Here is a 20988-nt window from a genome sequence, read left to right as displayed (position 1 = left end):
TCTGCTACAGAGACAGCATGGCTCAACATTACCGGGTCAGAAGAACATCACAGATAGACAGACCAACCCCCATCTCTGTGGAATAATACAAGAAGGAGCCTAGCCAAAAGGCACATGTTTCACATTAAACATGCAAATACTAACACTGCAAACTTTGAACATTTCTGCCGCTTTTCTCGAAAAACAAGTTGTTTCTTTTATCCTTCAAATTTGCCAAGCTCCAGCCTGGAGGGCTTTTTTTCTTCTTAAAGAGCATTAAAAAAAACTGGAAAAAAAGAAGTTGTTCTTTGAGAGAACGCCAAGGGATGCGTTCACGGTAGGCTATAACTGTGCTTAGTAGTGCGTTAAAGAGAGGGGGATTATTTCCCAGCTCATTCCGCCCTGCTCGTAGTCCCCTCCGTCTCGCGGAGTCGCTAATTGCGCCCCCTTGCCTGCCTGGGAGGGCATGCGTCAGGGTTGACCCACCACTGGGATTAAAAGGCGAGATGTGGATGAATGTATAAATGAGGGGTACGGGGGCACCGAGGCCGCGAGGGAAAACACAGTATCCAAACCATCTGGCCTCTGAAAGATTTAACATCCACAACATATTAAAGAACACCAAGCCACGTCAGGGAGAATTAACAGCCTTGTGCAACTCCTCAACTCCTTTCTCTGCATGTATGTTTGTTATATTATGCATCTGTTTGTCTTTGCTGGTAGACATGTTACAGTTACTGTACACAGGCACAAACACATGCATAAAATGGTAATCAAGCACTTATATTGGGGCATCCAACAAAACTACGCTACCCACACAATCCCCAGAAAGAGAATGCTTTCTCGCGTCGTATGAGCCTTGTAGGGTCTTCCCCACTAATATCCTACACTGTACTGTAGGACTCTGAAATGGTACTTTTCCAGAAATCAAACCCTTCAACTGCCCAACATGGAGTTGTAATTCCACCGAGTATCACTTCTACTCATGGTGAATACACAGAGGGTAGGATGGCGGTGCCTTCCCCTCTCCCCACTGTGCTGTGAAACAGTTACCCGTTCTCCTGCTCGAGCCCCGTGGAGACCCCCTGCCTCCTCTCTTCCTGAGGCACAACATGTCACCCAAATAGAACAGGCAGACATTGCCGTGTGTCAGACCCCACCGAGACACACATACGCAGGTGCCCCCCCCCCCCCCAACAGAGCGCGACATTCCCCGGTGAGAAAAAAAGAGGATCAGATGGGTGGTCGGAGGTATAGCTCCACCAGCTACGCTCAACAGTGTTTCTGTACTGCCTCCGGTAGTCACGACGACATCGTAGAAACACAGGCCTGCGGGAACAACACAGACACTATCACAGCTCCAGCCACTGTACCAGTACTGGGAACACTGTACCAGTACTGGGAACACACTGCTACCATCAATCCATCAGAGACATGCTCCATCTAGTGTACTCAGAAGAGAGAGGAACCGATCATAGCATGTCTGTTTTCATGTTCTGGAAATGGAGACAGGGCCATGGACAGAGCGAGAGCGAGATAGAGAGAGGGGATGATAAAGGGATAGATGAGTGAGACAATGTGTGTAGTAGATATGTTGTAGTGTAGCAGGCTGGCTGTGCTCAGTGCATTGTGGATTGTGTGTTCTGTGGGCTGGAAAAGCTTCTCTCCGCTCAGCGGCCTCTCGCCAGCCAGCCAGCTATCAAGTCAAACAGCCAGCCAGCCATCCAGTCCCCCCCCCCCGTTGCTCTGCGCTGATGGTAAGTAGATATGCCAGTTGTTTGTTTGAAAAATACTGCTTGATATGCAGTTTGCCAGGGGCTATGGTGTAATTAATGTAAACTAGGATTCCCCAGGAGAGGAGTTATGAGTTATTAACGATTGCGTTTTGTCATTAACTCCTTCACCGCTGGCTGTCCCCCCACTTAAAGATGTGTGATGTGATTGCCATCTGATCGATGTGAAACCCAATCAATATAGACAGTATATTTAAGCAATAAGGCATGAGGGGATGTGGTATATTGCCAATATACCACGGTTAAGGGCTGTTCTTATGCACGACGCATCGCAGAGTGCCTGGACACAGCCCTTAGCCGTGGTATGCTGGCCATATATCACAAACCCTCGAGGTGCCTTATTGCTATTATAAACTGGTTATCAACGTAATTAGAGCAGTAAAAATAAACGTTTTGTCATACCCATGGTATACGCTCTGATATACCATGGCTGTCAGCCAATCAGCATTCAGGGCTCGAACCACCCAGTTTATTAAAGCATATAGTACATATTCCAGGTGTATACAAGAACCCTTAAAGGCAACTGAGTTTCAGGCCCACCATTTCCCTCTTGCCTCCCTGCACACACTCCCTCATAATGCTACCTGGCCTTTCATGGGCTCATCAGTAATTGCTCACCACAATATTCTGAGGGCTATTGTCCGAGTCCCCAGGAAAACATTTGCTGCAGAAATGAATAGCATGCACTGATGGCTGTGTACTGAGCTGGAATGTATATCTATGTGGTTCAGAGAGAGAGAGAGAGAGAGAGAGAGCGAGAGACCCAGGAGGGGAGTATGTGTGGCTACAGAGTGGGACAGGTTCTGACAGCTGTCCAGGTGCATACAGTACACTGCCATCATGTCAGGGCCCTCTGTGGATACAGAGAGTGGGGTGTTGTGAAAAACATGTGCACATGGCAGCTTGTCGTGATCGCACAGCGCTCACATCACTGATCTGTATGTGTGTTATTGTGTACTGTACACACTACTGTATATGTTTGTGTGCGGTGTGTGGTGTGTGGTGTGTGTGCCTGTGTGTGTACCGGCGTGCGGGCTCCCGAGTGGCGCAGCGGTCTAAGGCACTGCATCTCAGTGCTAGAGGCGTCACTACAGACCCTGGTTCGATCCCAGGCTGTATCACAACCGGCCTTGATCAGGAGTTAGATAGGGCGGTGCACAATTGGCCCAGCATCGTCCAGGTTAGGGGAAGGTTTGGCCGGGGTAGGCCGTGATTGTAAAATAAGAATTTGTTCTTAACTGACGTGCGTAGTTAAATAAAGGTTACATTAAATAAAAGTGTATGCCTGTGTTGTGGGGCAGACAAGCAATCACAATGTCAGCTAGTTTGACATTAATGCCACTAAATAAAAGCATGGGCGTCCCAAGGCTTTTTTCTAACGTTTTTTTTAGATTGCTTGATGAACACTGACTAGTTTGTTCTTAGAATGTTTAACAGACGCGACCTATCAGGGGAGAAGTTTCTGAGACAGTTGGTGTGTCAGAGCTGGACCCAGTCCACCAGAGATTGACTTCACACACTCCACACACCAGCTCAGCATCATCGCAAATCCCACATGCTTCACACAATCCCTCCTCCCAAATCCAATTGATCCAAGAAAATAATCTTAATCTCTTAGCCGTATACATATCAGTGTCCTTACCTCCTCTTTTGGACATGCGACCATGATGAAAACCAGTGATTGTCTATGTCAGGTGGCTGCTGGTGTATGTGCACAGCATGCATTTCCTTGTGGTATTAGTGCTGCTAGACCTGGGGTGACTGTAAGAGGATGGCAGTGATTCAGGATCCAGGTTTCTGGAAAAAGCATCCACATTAAACCCCAAATGAGAAGAGGAAGAAGATTATGCTGTGCCACATACAGGGCATTCGGAAAGTATTCAGACACCTTGAATTTTCCCCCCAAAATTGATCCAATTGTTTTTTTTTCCCTCATCAATTTACACACAGTAACCCATAATGACAAAGCAAAAACAGTAAAAAAATATATATTTTAGCAAATCAGTCAAACGTTTGGACACACCTACTCATTCCAGGGTTTTTCTTTATTTTTACTATTTTTTACATTGTAGAATAATAGTGAAGACATCAAAACTTTGAAATAACACATATGGAATCATGTAGTAACCAAAAAAGTGTATATTTATATTTGAGATTCTTCAAAGTAGCTACCTTTTGCCTTGATGACAGCTTGACACACTCTTGGCATTCTCTCAACCAGCTTCATGACGACATGCTTTTCCAACAGTCTTGAAGTAGTTCCTACATATGCTGAGCACTTGTTGTCTGCTTTTCATTCACTCTGTGGTCCAACTCATCCCAAATCATCTCAATTGGGTTGAGGTCGGGTGATTGTGGAGGCCAGGTCATCTGATGCAGCACTCCATCACTCTCCTTCTTGGTCAAATAGCCCTTACACAGCCTGGAGGTGTGTTTTGGCTCATTGTCCTGTTGAAAAACAAATGAAAGTCCCACTAAGTGCAAACCAAATGGTAGGCGTATCGCTTGTGACGTCATTTACTGAGGAGTGGCTTCCATCTGGCCACACTACCATAAAGGCCTGATTGGTGGAGTGCTGCAGAGATGGTTGTCCTTCTGGAAGGTTCTCCCATCTCCACATAGGAACTCTGGAGCTTTGTCAGGGTGACCATCGGGTTCTTAGTCACCTCCCTGATCAAGGAACCCGATTGCTCAGTTTGGCCGGGCGGCCAGCTCTAGGAAAAGTCTTGGTAGTTCCAAACTTCTTCCATTTAAGAATTATGGAGGCCACTGTTTTCTTGGGGACCTTCAATGCTGCAGACATTTTTTGGTACCCTTCCCCAGATCTGTGCCTCGACACAATCCTGTCTCGGGACTCTACGGACAAATCCTTCGACCTCATGGCTTGGTTTTTCCTTTGACATGCACTGTCAACTGTGGAACCTTATATAGACAGGTGTGTGCCTTTCCAAATCATGTCCATTTAATTGAATTTACCACAGGTGGACTCCTATCAATTTGTAAAAAAATCTCAAGGATGATCAATGAAAACCGGATGCATCTGAGCTAAATTCCGAGTCTCATAGAAAAGGGTCTGAATACTTATGTAAATAAGTTATTTATGTTTTTTTAATTTTATTATAAATGTGCAAAAATGTCTTAACCTGTTTTCATTTTGTCCTTATTGGGGTATTGTGTGTAGATTGATGAGGAAAAAATTGTTTAATCAACTTTAGAATAAGGCTGTAACGTAACAAAATGTGGAAAAAGTCAAGGGGGTCTGAATACTTTCTGAATGTACTGTATGTGTGGTCCAGCAGTAATGTCAACAGTCTAAGCATATCCCCCTTCCTCTCTGCCTCTGCCTCTCTCTCTCTCGTTTTCACATGCACACCCACATGCCACCTCTGTCTTACACACGCATGCAAACACACATACAAATAAACCCACCCACACACCGCTGGGCTCAGCTAAGCTGTAATGGGATGTGTGAGGTGCTGGGAGGGAGCTGCATGGCTGGGGCTGTGTGTGCCGTGGAAATGAGGTTGGCCTGCCACGGTGCTGTGCCACCCCGCTCTTCCCCTCAGCATCCCCTCGCTGGGCCGTCCACTGGGCTTCACACACCCGCAATCTCCCATTCACCTGCTCATCAACCGCGGCCCTGCCTGCCTGCCGCAAAGGCTGAATAATTCAAGGCTGTGTTTGTGTGGGGGCAGGAGGGGAGGGGGCCGGTCAGCGAGAAGCCAATCGGTGCTGGCAGGATGAGAGGCCTTGTTGACCAGGGAGGGAGCCTCGTTTGAATTTAGCCCCTGGGTAACAGCAGTGTGTGTGTGTGTGTGCGTGTGTGTGCATGGTGGGAAGGGATTGGGGGAAAGGAGCCGGCGAGGGGGAATAGAAAGGAAAACGGGACTGAGGTATTTTTCTCCAGGAGAATGTGTTTCTGCTTGCAATGTAAAAAAACACAAACATTTCTGGACTGTGATACTCTGTACATGTTTGAATCCAAAATGGCTGTTTAGACAGTGAAATACTACAGTGCATTTGGAAAGTATTCAGACCCATTCTATTTTTTTTTTTTTACATTTTGTTACATTGCAGCCTTATTCTAAAATTGATTACAACATTTTTTACCATCATCAATCTACGCACAATGCCCAATAATGACAAAGCATAAACAGGTTTTTAGACATTTTTGCAAAAAAAATAAATGAAGTATTCAGACCCCTTAATCAGTACTTTGTTGAAGCACCTTTGGCAGCGATTACAGCCTCGAGTCTTCTAGGGTATGACACTACAAGCTTGGCACACCTGTATGTGGGGAGTTTCTCCCATTCTTCTCTGCAGATCCTCTCAAACTCTGTCAGGTTGGATGGGGAGTGTTGCTGCACAGCTATTTTCAGGTCTCTCCAGAGATGTTCGATCGGGTTCAAGTCCGGGCTCTGGCTGGGCCACTCAAGGACATTCAGAGTCTTGTCCCGAAGCCGCTCCTGCATTGTCTTGTCTGTGTGCTTAGGGTCATTGTCCTGTTGAAAGGTGAAACTTCGCCCCAGTCTGAGGTCCTGAGCGCTCTGAAACAGGTTTTCATCAAGGATCTCGCTGTACTTTGCTCCGTTCATCTTTCCCTCAATGTAGACTAGTCCCTGCCGCTGAAAAACATCCCCACAGCATGATGCTGCCACCACCATACTTCACTGTAGGGATGGTATTGGCCAGATGATGAGCAGTGCCTGGTTTCCTCCAGATGTGACGCTTGGCATTCAGGCCAAAGAGTTCAATCTTGGTTTCATCAGACCAGAGAATCTTGTTTCTCATGGTCTGAAAGTCCTTTAAGTGCCTTTTGGCAAACTCCAAACGGACTGTCATGTGCCTTTTACTGAGGAGTGGCTTCCATTTGGCCACTCTAACGTAAAGGCCTGATTGGTGGAGTGCTGCAGAGATGGTTGTCCTTCTGGAAGGTTCTCCCATCTCCACAGAGGAACTCTGGAGCTCTGTCAGGGTGACCATCGGGTTCTTGGTCACCTCCCTGACCAAGGCCCTTCTCCAACGGTTGCTCAGTTTGGCCGGGCGGCCACGTCTAGGAAGAGACTTGATGGTTACCAACTTCTTCTATTTAAGAATGATGGAGGCCACTGTGTTCTTGGGAGACCTTCAATGCTGCAGAATGTTTTTGGTAACCTTCCTCAGATGTGCCTCGACACAATCCTGTCTCTGAGCCTTACGGGCAATTCCTTCGACCTCATGGCTTGGTTTTTGCTCGGACATGCATTGTCAACTGTGGGACCTTATATAGACAGATTTGTGCCTTTCCAAATCATGTCCAATCAATTGAATTTAACACAGGTGGACTCCAATCAAGTTGTAGAAATATCTCAAGGATAATCAATGGAAACAGGATGCACCTGAGCTCAATTTGGATTCTCATAGCAAAGGGTCTGAATACTTATGTAAATAAGTTATTTCAGTTTTTATTTTTATTTTTATAAATGTGCAGTCATTTCTAAAAACCTGTTTTCACTTTGTCATTATGGGGTATTGTGTGTAAATTGATGATGGAACAAAAATATGTAATCAATTTCAGAATAAGGCTGTAACATAAGAAAATGTGGAAAAAGTGAATGTGTCTGAATACTTTCCGAATGCACTGTACATAGCTGTCTCTCTAGCGTTAAATTAATATGCACTTATTAGCCACAGATGTCCGTCTGCAATCCATTAATTGAAACATTTTCCCAGGGTCTCACTTCTAGCCTTCAACAGACATGAAATATGCATGTTAAAACGCTACTGGTGCGGTTCAGGATTGATAACGTCTAAGACAGAGGAGTCCAGGGTGTATGAGTCTTAGGCTGTTATTTAGTTGACTTGCTGTGAGCAGCCAATGAGCTCTCAGGTGGAGCCGCATTTAGTCTGACAGCCCGGGGATTCCGGAGTGTAGGGCTATTCTTTTTTTTAAAATAAGCTCTGTTGATTCATTGAGATGACAATGAAGTGGGTTTGTGGATTGTGGAGCTCTAATGGGTTTATATCATGTGTTATTACCCCGGCCAACTTTCAGTGATTAGTAGAAAGCCCTGACGGCGTCATAAAAGAAGTCAAAGAAGAGGGAGGTATATGCACCGTAAGTTTACCCTTATGAAGCTTTATTGTGATGCTTATTAAAGGATCCACCGTGCCACAGACATATTACTGCAGTGCCAGCGGTAGGATGTTAGGACTAAGAGGGAGAGAGGGTGAGAGGGTGAGAGGGTGAGAGGGAGAGAGGGAGAGAGGGAGAGAGGGTGAGAGGGAGAGAGGGTGAGAGGGAGAGAGGGAGAGATAGAGTGTGCGCGTGTGTGGTTGTGTGTGTGTGTGTGTGAGGAGGGGGGGCTGCTGTAATGGCACTAGGGTGTAATGTACGCAGTAAAGAGCTGCTGTACCAGAGTGCTCCTCAGGGAACTAAATCCCCACACCCCTGGAGCAGCAGCCAGAAATAGACTAAAACACATAGGGCTGGCTAACTGTTTGGCTTTGTGTTGTTTTTCCCCCTTCCCCTCCCGCTCTCTCACTTTCCTTTCTCCTTTCTTCTTTTCTTTTTTGTGGTAGATTAGCCACATATTTAGACAACCCGCCTCCTCCCAGGGGGCTTTGCTGCTGCTCAGGGTATATAGCAGAAAGCTGGCTTTGCACTCAATCTGGTCTCAGAGCATTTCTTATAATTCGGTACGTAAATCCGTGACACTCCATTTAGTATGATATGTTATGTTTCGTATGGTATGTATTAATTTGTGGATGTCCATCACACATTTAGTATGAATGTTACGAATTCTAGCTAGGTGGCTAATGTTAGCTAGCTCGCTAACGTTAGCTAGATATCTAGCTAGCTGCTACTGTAGGAGGACGTCATGTCATTGGAGGAGTGGGTGAATGACTGACTTTTTCCCCTCATATCATTTTTTGGTGGCTACACAGCTAGAGATGCACTTGTCATTTGGTTAGCAAGCAAGAAATGTCAATCGCTTTGCAAGCTAGTTATGCTGAACAATTGTTATCCAGTTAACATATCTCTTGCGTTCGAAAATGCACTCTGGCTAGCTATCTACCCCGATTTCAGAACACTATTGTCTGAGCGTGCCAGAGTGCAGAATAACTGATGAATTTACAAACACGCAACACCCGCTGAATATGACCAGTGTCATTAAACGTAGGCAAAAAAAGTAATAGTTAGTCAAGAACGCTCTAGATAACATGTAAACAGCCTAACCAGCTCTGCTACGGCGAGTAAAATGGTCACTGAGGTGTTCTCTCATTTGTGGCTGGAAGTAGCTAGCTAGCAAGCTAGCCAACATTAGCCATTTAGCTTGAGTGCTTGGTTGGGACCACGCATGCACTGGCAGGCAAGCTGCAGAAGGACGAGCAGGCTATTCCCCATCGTTTATCAGTGCAATTTTGACGGCCAACTAGCCCAAAAAGTTTGAGAGGGTTTATCTAACGTTCCTTTGTTATATTTTAGCTCATCTTGCTCTGGCTAGCATTAGTTGTTGATCTTGTTGTTGTTGATGTGCATATAGGGAAAGACAGCCTACCTTTTTATGGTTGTTTGATCAATAGGACTGTAAAGTTCCCAAATGTATGAGGACTCCCGTGGTATTTAGCTACATAAATCCATTCAAGTGTATGTGTTCTAATGATCTAAAGTCACGCTGTTGCAACTGCCTCTAAACACACAGTCCAGTTCATAGTGAATGATGGCAGGCCCTTGTGGCAAATGGCTTGTTTGCGTACTGTAGACTCTGGTCCTGGACGTGACAGATGTTTTTACTAGGTTTTATTTACTGCAATGTCTGTTAATTGTCCAAATGCACTGCCGCTTTCCCACTATATATTGCTATAGAATTTTCACAAATGCCTTAGTATATGTAATTCCCAAACATTCGAAGAATTTATGAAAAACGTGAAAATGACCATATCTAAGCTCTCGCTTGACAGAAAATGTCAAACAAAGTGTCATATTCTTCCTGGGGGTGTAAAGGAACAGATTTTAATAAGATTTCATGTTGCTAAAATACTGTCAGTTCCACTTTAAGAGAAGGAACTAAGATAAAGCACTAAAACAAAACACAGGTTTCTGTAAGAACATTTTATGGCTTGTTTTATGTTCCGCATGCAGAATGGGACAAGGCTAGAACAGCCAGAGACATAATTTGGGAAGTTTGTATTCCAGAATCCAGCAAACTCTGCAGCGGTGGATAACTAAGGTTTTAGGATGATGTGGTCACATCTTGTTGCAGTTACTGTAGTTGTTATGGTGGTGTATGACCTGGGGGAGACTCAGTGGGGGACATCTCTTAACACCAACACGAGGCGCTTTGAAACAAGCTGAAGCAGAGAGACAGAGAGAAGGCAGCCTCCATTAACTGTCCTATTGGATTATTCCCCACTGTAACACACTGTAACACAGTGTCCACCCTGAGGATAGAACAATGGCACTGTCAACAGCAACCACCGCCCTCTCCCTCGTGTGACTTCGACTTGTGGCTCATACTGAGAAAAGAGCCTGGGAAACAGAATAATCTAACAAGCCTGCCCATTAAGCCACTTCGTCATGTGAAGTGTGCTATTTCTTATCTGAGGTACAGGTTGAAAGAAAGAGATTAATTATTAATGTTTCTTATTTTTAGCCTCTTTAACCTATTTCTGGTTGTGGCTGGAGACCGGCCTTGTGTCTGTGGGATTGAGTCATGTGACGTTGTGATCTGGGTTAGCTAGCTAGCGGTGTGACGCTGGCCTGATGGTGATGTCTGCCAGGCTGCTGGCCATGCCCACTCTGACCTGGCTCGGTTCAGTTCTGCTTGGCTCGTCCTGGCTCTGTGGAGTATCATCTGTCTGTCTGTTTCCCTGGTGGGCCAAACCAGATGAGTCCGGTTCCGTTTCAGGCCAGGAGGAGGAGCGGGCCAGAGTGGAGAACAAGGCCCAGATAACGTGACTGCCAATCCATCTTGGTGTCCCTGAACACGCCTGTGCAGGTGTGTGCCTGCAGACAGACAGACACACACACACACACACACACACACACACACACACACACACACACACACACACACACACACAAAAAGGGGAAGAGACTGCGTGTGTATGACAAAGTGTGTTCCTGAATAGAGGTGTGTGTGGAGGAAAAAAGATTAGCGCCCCACCAAAACACGATATTGAAATAGACAGGGTGAGAGTTTAGGAGGCACTTGAAGCAACTGGAAAACATGAAGGGCACGCTTAAGAAACATCTTCCTGTACTGCTAATTGGAGTTGTCACCGCACTGCCCATGCTTGATGCATCTGGGAACGAGAGACAGGGGTGTGGGAGTGGGGCCAAAGTGAGAGAGTGGGTCAAATATTGAGAGATAGATAGATAGATAGAGAGAGAGAGAGAGAGAGGGAGAGAGAAAGCTCTGTTCACAAACACAAATAGACCCCACAGAGCCCCAGGAGAGCAACACAATTAGACCCAACCAAATCATGAGAAAACTAAAAGATAATTACAAGACACATTGGAAAGAATTAACAAAAAAACTGAGCAAACTAGAATGCTATTTGGCCCTAAACAGAGAGTACATGGTGGCAGAATACCTGACCACTGTGTCTGACCCAAACTTAAGGAAAGCTTTGACTATGTACAGATTCAGTGAGCATAGCCTTGCTATTGAGAAAGGCCGCCTGGCAGACCTGGCTCTCAAGAGAAGACAGGCTACAGTATGTGCACATTGACCACAAAATGAGGTGGAAACTGAGCTGTACTTTCTAACCTCCTGTATGACCATATTAGAGACACATATTTTCCTCAGATTATACAGATCCACAAAGAATTCGAAAACAAACCCATATATTGATAAACTCCCATATCTACTGGGTGAAATACCACAGTGTGCCATCACAGCAGCAATATGTGTGACCTGTTGCCACAAAGAAAAGGGCTACCAATGATGAACATTACCATTGTAAATACAACCCATTTTTATGTGTATTTATTTTCCCTTTTGTACTTTAACTATTTGCACATAATATGACATTTGTAATGTCTTTATTGTAATGTTTACTGTACATTTGTAATGTTTATTTCACTTTTGTTTATTATCTAGTTCACTTGCTTTGGAAATGTTAACATATGTTTCCCATGCCAATAAAGCCCTTGAATTGAATTGAATTTTGAGAGAGAGTGAGAGAGAGTGAGAGAGAGAGGGAGAGAGAGAGAGAGAGAGAGCGAGAGAGAGAGGGAGAGAGAGAGAGAGAGAGAGAGAGCGAGAGGACACAGGGTCATGTTGACAGCTTGAAGCCTTACCTTCAGCGGGATGTGTGAACGGTTATCCATGTTAAAACAGCCCCCCCCTCGAGCTGTGCTGTGGAGGGGGAGCCCACCCCCCTCAGTCCCCTGGATCCAGCAGGCTCATTTGTAAGGCAGATCTGGCCCCGGACGGAGCACAGAAGGTAGAGGGGGGCTGGACTGAGCCATTTGTCAGCAGAAATCAGGGCTGATGCAATACATCGCCTGCCGGGGGGCGAGGAGAGGAGGCTGATTGACTGGAGGCAAGTGGGGACTGATTACTCATGACACCCCCCTAACCCCCTGCTGTCCCGACACCCCTCCCCCACCCACAGCCTGATTAGGCCTGTGGCATTCCGGCGGAACCAAGCGGAGGAGGACAGTGTGAGGACAGTGTGTGTGTGTGTGAGGTTGGGGGATAGTGACCCGGAATATGAGTGTGTAGAGGGGCTGGCCATGCCCTCTCATGTGGAAGTGTGTATTAGCATTGCAGAACAGAACAGAGCAGAGGTGAGCTGGCAGTGCAGTATGGGCCCTTATTGGCTGGAGAGCCATCATGGTCAGTATGGCTGCTCCAGAGCCCCCAGCTTTCTGCTCAGCCAGCACAGACAGGGTAGATAGAGTACAGTCAACACACTCAGCACCGTTCTAGACTTCATGTTGACAGAGAATGACTCAAATAATGTATTGCAGTGTTAGAGAAAGCTAGGAGATTTCGTATGATCTTTTTTTACCTTCTATTTCATCACACTGGAAGCTTTTAGATCTGTTTTGTATGCATTGTTTGACTTTATAGATATGATTTCAGAAGGTGACAAGGTGACATGCCTGGTTTCTAGACATATAATGTGAGTATTCTTCTAGAACCTGATGGAAATACGCAGTCAAAAAAAAAAGTCACACTTCAAGCTATCCCACGTAGTTTCCTGCCAGCACCTAGCTAGCTATAGTCTTCAGTCTGTAAACTATTGAGAGTGCGAGTTGCCTGCAATGAGAGGTGTGCTTTAATAATTCATAGTAAAACAGTATACTGGATGTCTTCCAGCTGACTTTTAGGTCAAACACAATTTTTCCCTTCTCAACGATAGCAAGGCTACAACCAATACCCGAGAGGGGCTGCTGGGGACACCCACGTCATTTAGTTGTGTTACTGTTGTTGGCAGAGGTTGTTGACGACATGGATGGAGGGAGGGCCATGTGTGGTTCTCAGACAGCATGGTCCCCCACTCCAGCACATCCCCAAAGCTCCCTCTATACAGCTGGGATGCATACGCCTGCAGGGTGCCGGGGGAAGCAATTTGACATCGCACTGCTCCGCAGGGTTAGCCGATCTGCATCTCGAAAAGCGTCTCCCTGTGAGTTCTCACTCATTATGTCTGAGCAGGAAGTGTCTTTCTGAAGGCAGGATGGAGAAAGAGAGAGAGCGGTGAGTTGTGGAGATGATGATGATGATGATGATGTGGAGATGGGAGGGGTTGATGTGTGGGAGTGAGAGACGAGAGGTGGGTTGGTCTGGGGCCCACTGCCGACCACCGCTAGGCTGGCGGTTCTAAACAGCATAGAGCAGCCAGCTACAACCTAGGCCGTCGCCACGGCAGCCACTCCATTATGGAGCAGCATGATGAACACCAAAGGCCTCCCAGGGACAATCATTAAGTTGTCAGCGTGGCGCTGTAAAGAGCACTTCGGGCTGAGTTGAAATATTGCTGTGTTCTTTGAAAAAAAAATGGAAGTAATCACGCGCCTTTGATGCCTCCAGATACCCCCAGATGCTTTGGTGATCCATGTTTTTCATATACAGTAATATGGGTCTATTGTCCATGGAGCTTTGTCAATACATTAATACATGGTAGCGACGGGGGCCATAAAACCTTCTGCAGCAGTAACTCTGGAAACAACACTGGAACAATATATATTTATTCTCTTTTTTCTTTGTACTGTGTGCCTGTGTATGTAGGCTACACTCACTAATGGTGCCTGTGTATATAGGCTACACTCCTTAATGGTGCCTGTGTATATGTAGGCTACACTCACTAATGGTGCCTGTGTATGTAGGCTACACTCACTAATGGTGTCTGTGTATGTAGGCTACACTCCTTAATGGTGCCTGTGTATGTAGCCTACACTCCTTAATGGTGTCTGTGTATGTAGGCTATACTCACTAATGGTGTCTGTGTATGTAAGCTACACTCCCTAATGGTGCCTGTGTATGTAGGCTACACTCCTTAATGGTGCCTGTGTGTAGGCTACACTCCTATGTAGGCTACACTCCCTAATGGTGCCTGTGTATGTAGGCTACACTCCCTAATGGTGCCTGTGTATGTAGGCTACACTCCCTAATGGTGCTTGTGTATGTAGGCTACACTCACTAATGGTGCCTGTGTATGTAGGCTACACTCCCTAATGGTGCTTGTGTATGTAGGCTACACTCACTAATGGTGCCTGTGTATGTAGGCTACACTCCTTAATAGTGGCTGTGTATGTAATTAATGGTGCCTGTGTATGTAGGCTACACTCACTAATGATGCCTGTGTATGTAATTAATGTTGCCTGTGTATGTAGGCTACACTCACTAATGGCGCCTGTGTATGTCGGCTACACTCACTAATGGTGCCTGTGTATGTAGGCTACACTCACTAATGGTGCCTGTGTATGTAATTAATGGTGCCTGTGTATGTAGGCTACACTCACTAATGATGCCTGTGTATGTAATTAATGGTGCCTGTGTATGTAGGCTACACTCACTAATGGTGCCTGTGTATGTAGGATACACTCACTAATGGTGCCTGTGTATGTAGGCTACACTCACAAATGGTGCCTGTGTATGTAGGCTACACTCACTAATGATGCCTGTGTATGTAATTAATGGTGCCTGTGTATGTAGCCTACACTCCCTAATGCTGCTTGTGTATGTAGGATACACTCACTAATGGTGCCTGTGTATGTAGGCTACACTCACTAATGGTGCCTGTGTATGTAATCAATGGTGCCTGTGTATGTAGGCTACACTCACTAATGGTGCCTGTGTATGTAGGCTACACTCACTAAAGGTGCCTGTGTATATAGGCTACACTCACTAATGGTGCCTGTGTATGTAATTAATGGTGCCTGTGTATGTAGGCTACACTCCTTAATGGTGTCTGTGTATGTAGGCTACACTCACTAATGATGCCTGTGTATGTAATTAATGGTGCCTGTGTATGTAGGCTACACTCCCTAATGGTGCCTGTGTATGTAGGATACACTCACTGATGGTGCCTGTGTATGTAGGCTACACTCCTTAATGGTGCCTGTGTATGTAATTAATGGTGCCTGTGTATGTAGGCTACACTCACTAATGCTGCCTGTGTATGTAGGCTACACTCACTAATGGTGTCTGTTATGTAGGCTACACTCCTTAATGGTGCCTGTGTATGTAATTAATGGTGCCTGTGTATGTAGGCTACACTCACTAATGGTGCCTGTTATGTAGGCTACACTCCTTAATGGTGTCTGTGTATGTAGGCTACACTCCTTGATGGTGTCTGTGTATGTAGGCTACACTCCCTAATGGTGCCTGTGTATGTAGGCTACACTCCTTAATGGTGTCTGTGTATGTAGGCTACACTCCTTAATGGTGTCTGTGTATGTAGGCTACACTCCCTAATGGTGCCTGTGTATGTAGGCTACACTCACTAATGGTGCCTGTGTTGGTACATTCTCTACTAACCACTCTATGTCTGTACTACATGTATGGTCCCTATACTAAGCCTATGCACTGAATATGGTCCCTTCTAAGCACTGTGTGAGCCAGTGTAGATCACGGCACCAGAGGGGATGGCTGCCATTTTATGTGCTCCTAAACAACTGTGCTATTTTGTTTGTTTTCTCGCATTGTTTGTAACTCATTTTGTACACAATGTTACTCTTCTGACCGAAAAGAGCTTCTGGACATCAGAACAGCGATTACTCACCTCAAACTGGATGAAGATCGTTTCTTTAATGAGTCCGATGCGAAGGATATACTGCTTTGTCGAGACAAGGCCCAAATCCCCGTCATCCACGTGAAAAAAGACGGAGAAAAAGGGGGAGAAGGGCGGGTGCCTTGTAAGAATTCGCTGACGAGTAGGTAAAGCACCACTACCCTCTGTATTTTTGGCCAACGTGCAATCATTAAGATTAAGACTATCCTATCAACGGGACATTAAATCTGTAATATCTTATGTTTATGACGACATGGATAGTAAAGAGCTGGCTGGCTTGTCTGTGCATTGTCTGTGCATCTCCAGGACAGAGCCGTTACGTCTGGTAAGACGAGGGGCGGCGGTGTGTGTCTATTTGAAAATAACCGCTAGTGCGCGATGTCTAATATTAAAGAAGTCTTGCGGTATTGCTAGCCTAAGGTAGAATACCTCATGATAAGCTGTAGACCACACTATCTACCAAGAGAGTTCTCATCTATATTATTCGTAGCCATCTATTTACCACCACAAACTGATGCTGGCACTGACGCTTATAAGAAATCCCGCTATGCCCTCAGACGAACCATCAAACAGGCAAAGCGTCAATACAGGACTAAGATTGAATTCTAATACACTGGCTCTGACGCTCAATGGATGTGGCCTGGCTTGAAAACTATTACGTACTACAAAGGGAAACCCAGTTGCAAGCTGCCCAGTGACTCAAGCCTACCGGATGAGCTAAATGCATTTTATGCTCACTTCGAGGCAAGCAACACTGAAGCATGCAAGAGAGCACCAGCTGTTCCGGACAACTGTGTGATCACGCTCTCCATAGCCGATGTGAGCAAAACCTTTAAACAGGTCAACATTCAATGGATTACCAGGACGTGTACTCAAAGCAAGCGCAGACCAACTGGCAAGTGTCTTCACTGACATTTTCAACCTCTCCCTGACCGAGTCTGTAATACCTACATGTTTCAAACAGACCACCATAGTCCCTGTGCCCAAGAAAGCGAAGGTAACCTGCCTAAATGATTACCACCCCGTAGCACTTACATCGGTAGCCATGAGGTGCATTAAAAGGCTGGTCATACCTCACATCAACACCATCATGCCGGAAACCCTAGACCCACTCCAATTCGCATACCACCCCAACAGATCCACAGATGACTCAATCTCAATCGCACTCCACACTGGACAAAAGGAACACCTATGTGAGAATGCTGTTCATTGACTACAGCTCAGCTTTCAACACCATAGTACCCACAAAGCTTATCACTAAGCTAAGGACTCCGGGACTAAACACCTCTCTCTGCAACTGGATCCTGGACTTCCTGACGGGCCGCCCCCAGGTGGTAAGGGTAGGCAAAAACACATCTGCCATGCTGATCATCAACACTGGGGCCCCTCAGGGGTGCGTGCTTAGTACCCTCCTGTACTCTCTGTTCACCCACGACTGAGTGGCCAAGCACGACAACACCGTCATTAAGTTTGCTGACGACACAAAAGTGGTAGGCCTGATCACCGACAACGATGAAACAGTCTATAGGGACGAGGTCAGAGACCTGGCAGTGTGGTGCCAGGACAACAACCTCTCCCTTAATGTGAGTAAGACAAAGGAGATGATCGTGGACTACAGGAAAAGGAGGGCCGAACAGGCCCCCATTAACATCAAGGCTGAAGTGGAGCGGGTCAAGAGTTTCAAGTTCCTTGGTGTCCACATCATCAACAAACGATCATGGTCCAAACACACCAAGACAGTTGTGAAGAGGGCCCGACAACACCTTTTCCCCCTCAGGAGAAAAAATTTGACATGGGTCCCCAGTTCCTCAAAAGGTTCTACAGCTGCACCATCGAGAGAATATTGACCAGTTGCATCACCGCCTGGTATGGCAACTGCTCGGAATCTGACCGTAAGACAGTACAGAGTGTAGTGCATTTGGCCCAGCACATCACTGGGGCCAAGCTTCTTGACATCCAGGACCTTTATACTAGGCGGTGTCAGAAGAAGGCCCACACTCCAGTCACCCAAATCATAGACTGTTCTCTCTACTACCGCATGGCAAGCGGTACTGGAGCGTGGGGGACATACATTCTGGGTCTTGGGTTGGGTTGAGGTCGGGTGATTGTGGAGGCCAGGTCACCGGAGAGCCAAAGTCTTGGACCAAAAGGCTCCTTACCAGCTTCTACCCCCAAGCCATAAGACTGCTGAACAATTAATCAAATGGCCACCTGGACCACCCGGACAATGTAAATAGTCCAGGTGGCCATTTGATTATTTGTTCAGCAGTCTTAAGGCCTGGGGGTAGAAGCTGGTAAGGAGCCTTTCGGAACCTAGACTTTGGCACTCCGGTGACCTGGCCTCCAAAATCACCTGACCTCAACCCAATTGAGACGCAGCATTCCAGGTGAGGCTGGTTAAGAGAATGCCAAGAGAGCGCAAAGCTGTCATCAAGGTAAAGGGTGGCTACTTTGAATAATCTCAAATCTCAAATATATTTTGATTTGTTTAACACTTTTTTGGTTACTATGTGATTCCATTTGTATTATTTCATAGTGTTGATGTCTTCACTATTATTCTGCAATGTAGAAAATTGTAAAAATAAAGAAAAACCCTTTGAATAAGTAGATGTGTCCAAACTTGACTGGTACTGTATGTCCCCCACTGAGCTCTGTATGTCTGTGTTCTGTGTAGTGAATGTATGTCCTCCACTAAGCTCTGTATGTCTGTGTTCTGTGTAGTGAATGTATGTCCCCCACTAAGCTCTGTATGTCTGTTTTCTGTGTAGTGAATGTATGTCCCCCACTAAGCTCTGTATGTCTGTGTTCTGTGTAGTGAATGTATGTCCCCCACTAAGCTCTGTATGTCTGTGTAGTGAATGTATGTCCCCCCCGTGAGCTCTGTATGTCTGTGTTCTGTGTAGTGAATGAATGTCCCCCAGTGAGCAGCCAGTGGCAGGTCAGATGAGGGTGTTGTGAACTCCTGTGCGTTCTGTTGTCCCAGATGCTGTCCCTGATTTTGTCCCTGATTCTGTCCCTGGGTGTGTGAGGCAGGATAGAGCTGTCTCTCATCAGACTCCGCCGCTAATGGGGCTCAGCCGAACCGTCGCCGTGGCAACACTGGCAAACCGACAGGCCGCCACACGGAGCCTCCAGAAACACACAAACACACGACTCAAGCACCACACACGTGCGCACCCACGCACACACACAGAAGCACAAACAAACATGCATGCACGCACACACACATATATAATGCAAAATCCACTATCCACAATTCATGAGGTGTAGGGGCGGAGGACAAGACAACAACACATTTATTTACTGGGTTTATTTGACCTGTTTTCCCTGATTTATTATTTATGATTCTATCGATCTGTGTGACACTGTGGCGGACAGGGCCGGGCGCCTCAACTGCCTGCCTGTCTCCCTGCCTACCTGTATCCCTCCCTCCCTCCCTGCTTGCCTGTCTCTCTGCCTGCCTGCCTGTCTCCCTGTCTACCAGTATCCCTCCCTCCCTCCCTGCTTGCCTGTCTCTCTGCCTGCCTGCCTGTCTCCCTGCCTACCAGTAACCCTCCCTCCCTCCCTGCTTGCCTGTCTCTCTGCCTGCCTGCCTGTCTCCCTGCCTACCAGTATCCCTCCCTCCCTCCCTGCTTGCCTGTCTCTCTGCCTGCCTGCCTGCCTGTCTCCCTGCCTACCTGTATCCCTCCCTCCCTCCCTGCTTGCCTGTCTCTCTGCCTGCCTGCCTATCAGCATGCCTGTAGGACTGGCTGTTCCTTTGTTCCTCCACAACAACCAGGCGGCCGCTGGCACATCACGCCACACAGCCTTTCTTTTTAAACCAGAGGGGAGAAAGCCTTTCCTTATTCAACATCTTTATCCCCGATCTGAGTGGGCTGATTCATGCTTAGACATTATATCCCAGCACAAAGCACAGGGGTGATGATTGACTTGAATATTTGGCTTAGCTTAACTGTGTGTTTTTAGCAGTGCCTATTACTGCAGGATCATCAGCCCAGTCCCTGGAGGCTGCTCCCCAGTGCCCACCCCCTGGAGCCAGGGGGAGAGCCTGCCTGCCTGCTGCCCATGTCTCCCTCCCTCTCCCCCTCTCTCTCCTAAATCCTATCCCAGCTAACAAGCCAAAGAACCCTGGCTGTCTCTCCCTCCCCTCCCTGCCTCCCAGCCTCCCCCACTGCTCCTCAGCTGCTGACAGACTTAACTAACTTTACACCAGGACAAATGAGAAGCCATCAACACGGCAATGAAAGTCCCTCACGTCTTCCCACACATCTAAAAGCACTTTGTCTGTGCCAAGTGAATGACCAGCATCTGATAATAGCAGATTTATTATAGCAGCGTCCCAGTGAAAGCCCTGCGGGTACGCTGCTTCTGCTCTGGGTTTATTTCAGGTTGTGGCTAATAACAGAACATAAAAGCCTTTACTCTCACATGGCTGCTATACAGCTCCTACAGGCCACCCCTATTGAAGACCTTGTGTATGCTTGATAGAAACCCTACTATGGCGTAAAGAAACCCTACTATGGCCTACAGAAATGGACATACGCAGCATAAGAAAAGAGCTCAAAGGTTATCTGATGATCACTGTAGAATGACACGTCAAAAAAAGAAAATAACAAACAGCAAACAAATGTTTGACTTATTTTGCTTGACTTATCAAGATGCCCAACAGTGACATATATCCTTGCTTATATTTTGTAAAACACAGAGTAGCCCGAGGAAAATATAAAAAGTATTTCAATAAAAGATGAGATACGGGAACCAATGTTGTTTGTGATATGTGTAGCTAAAGGTAGGCTGTGTTTGATCTGCTCTTGGCTTGGTGGTCTGTCACAGCGATTGCATCTCGCCGTGTCAAATGTGGCGGTTTGGATTTGATGTGTACCAAGGCGAAAGGGAAGGCAGCTAGTGTATCCGCTTGGGGTTGTTTTGCACACGGACGGCACCTGTTAGGCATCCAGGGACACAGAACATCAGGCTGCTGTCA

General features: G+C 46.5%; 1 protein-coding gene across 11 annotated transcripts in view; it reads left to right on the top strand.

Annotated features, from left to right (window-relative positions):
* The window catches only part of LOC106613762 (CUGBP Elav-like family member 5), a 237124-nt gene that overhangs the window by 27662 nt on the left and 188474 nt on the right, over positions 1-20988 (top strand). The window lies entirely within an intron of this gene.

The sequence above is a fragment of the Salmo salar genome, chromosome ssa10 (assembly GCF_905237065.1).
Source record: "Salmo salar chromosome ssa10, Ssal_v3.1, whole genome shotgun sequence".
Classification (NCBI taxonomy): domain Eukaryota; kingdom Metazoa; phylum Chordata; class Actinopteri; order Salmoniformes; family Salmonidae; genus Salmo; species Salmo salar.
This window is presented reverse-complemented; position numbering and strand designations above follow the sequence as displayed.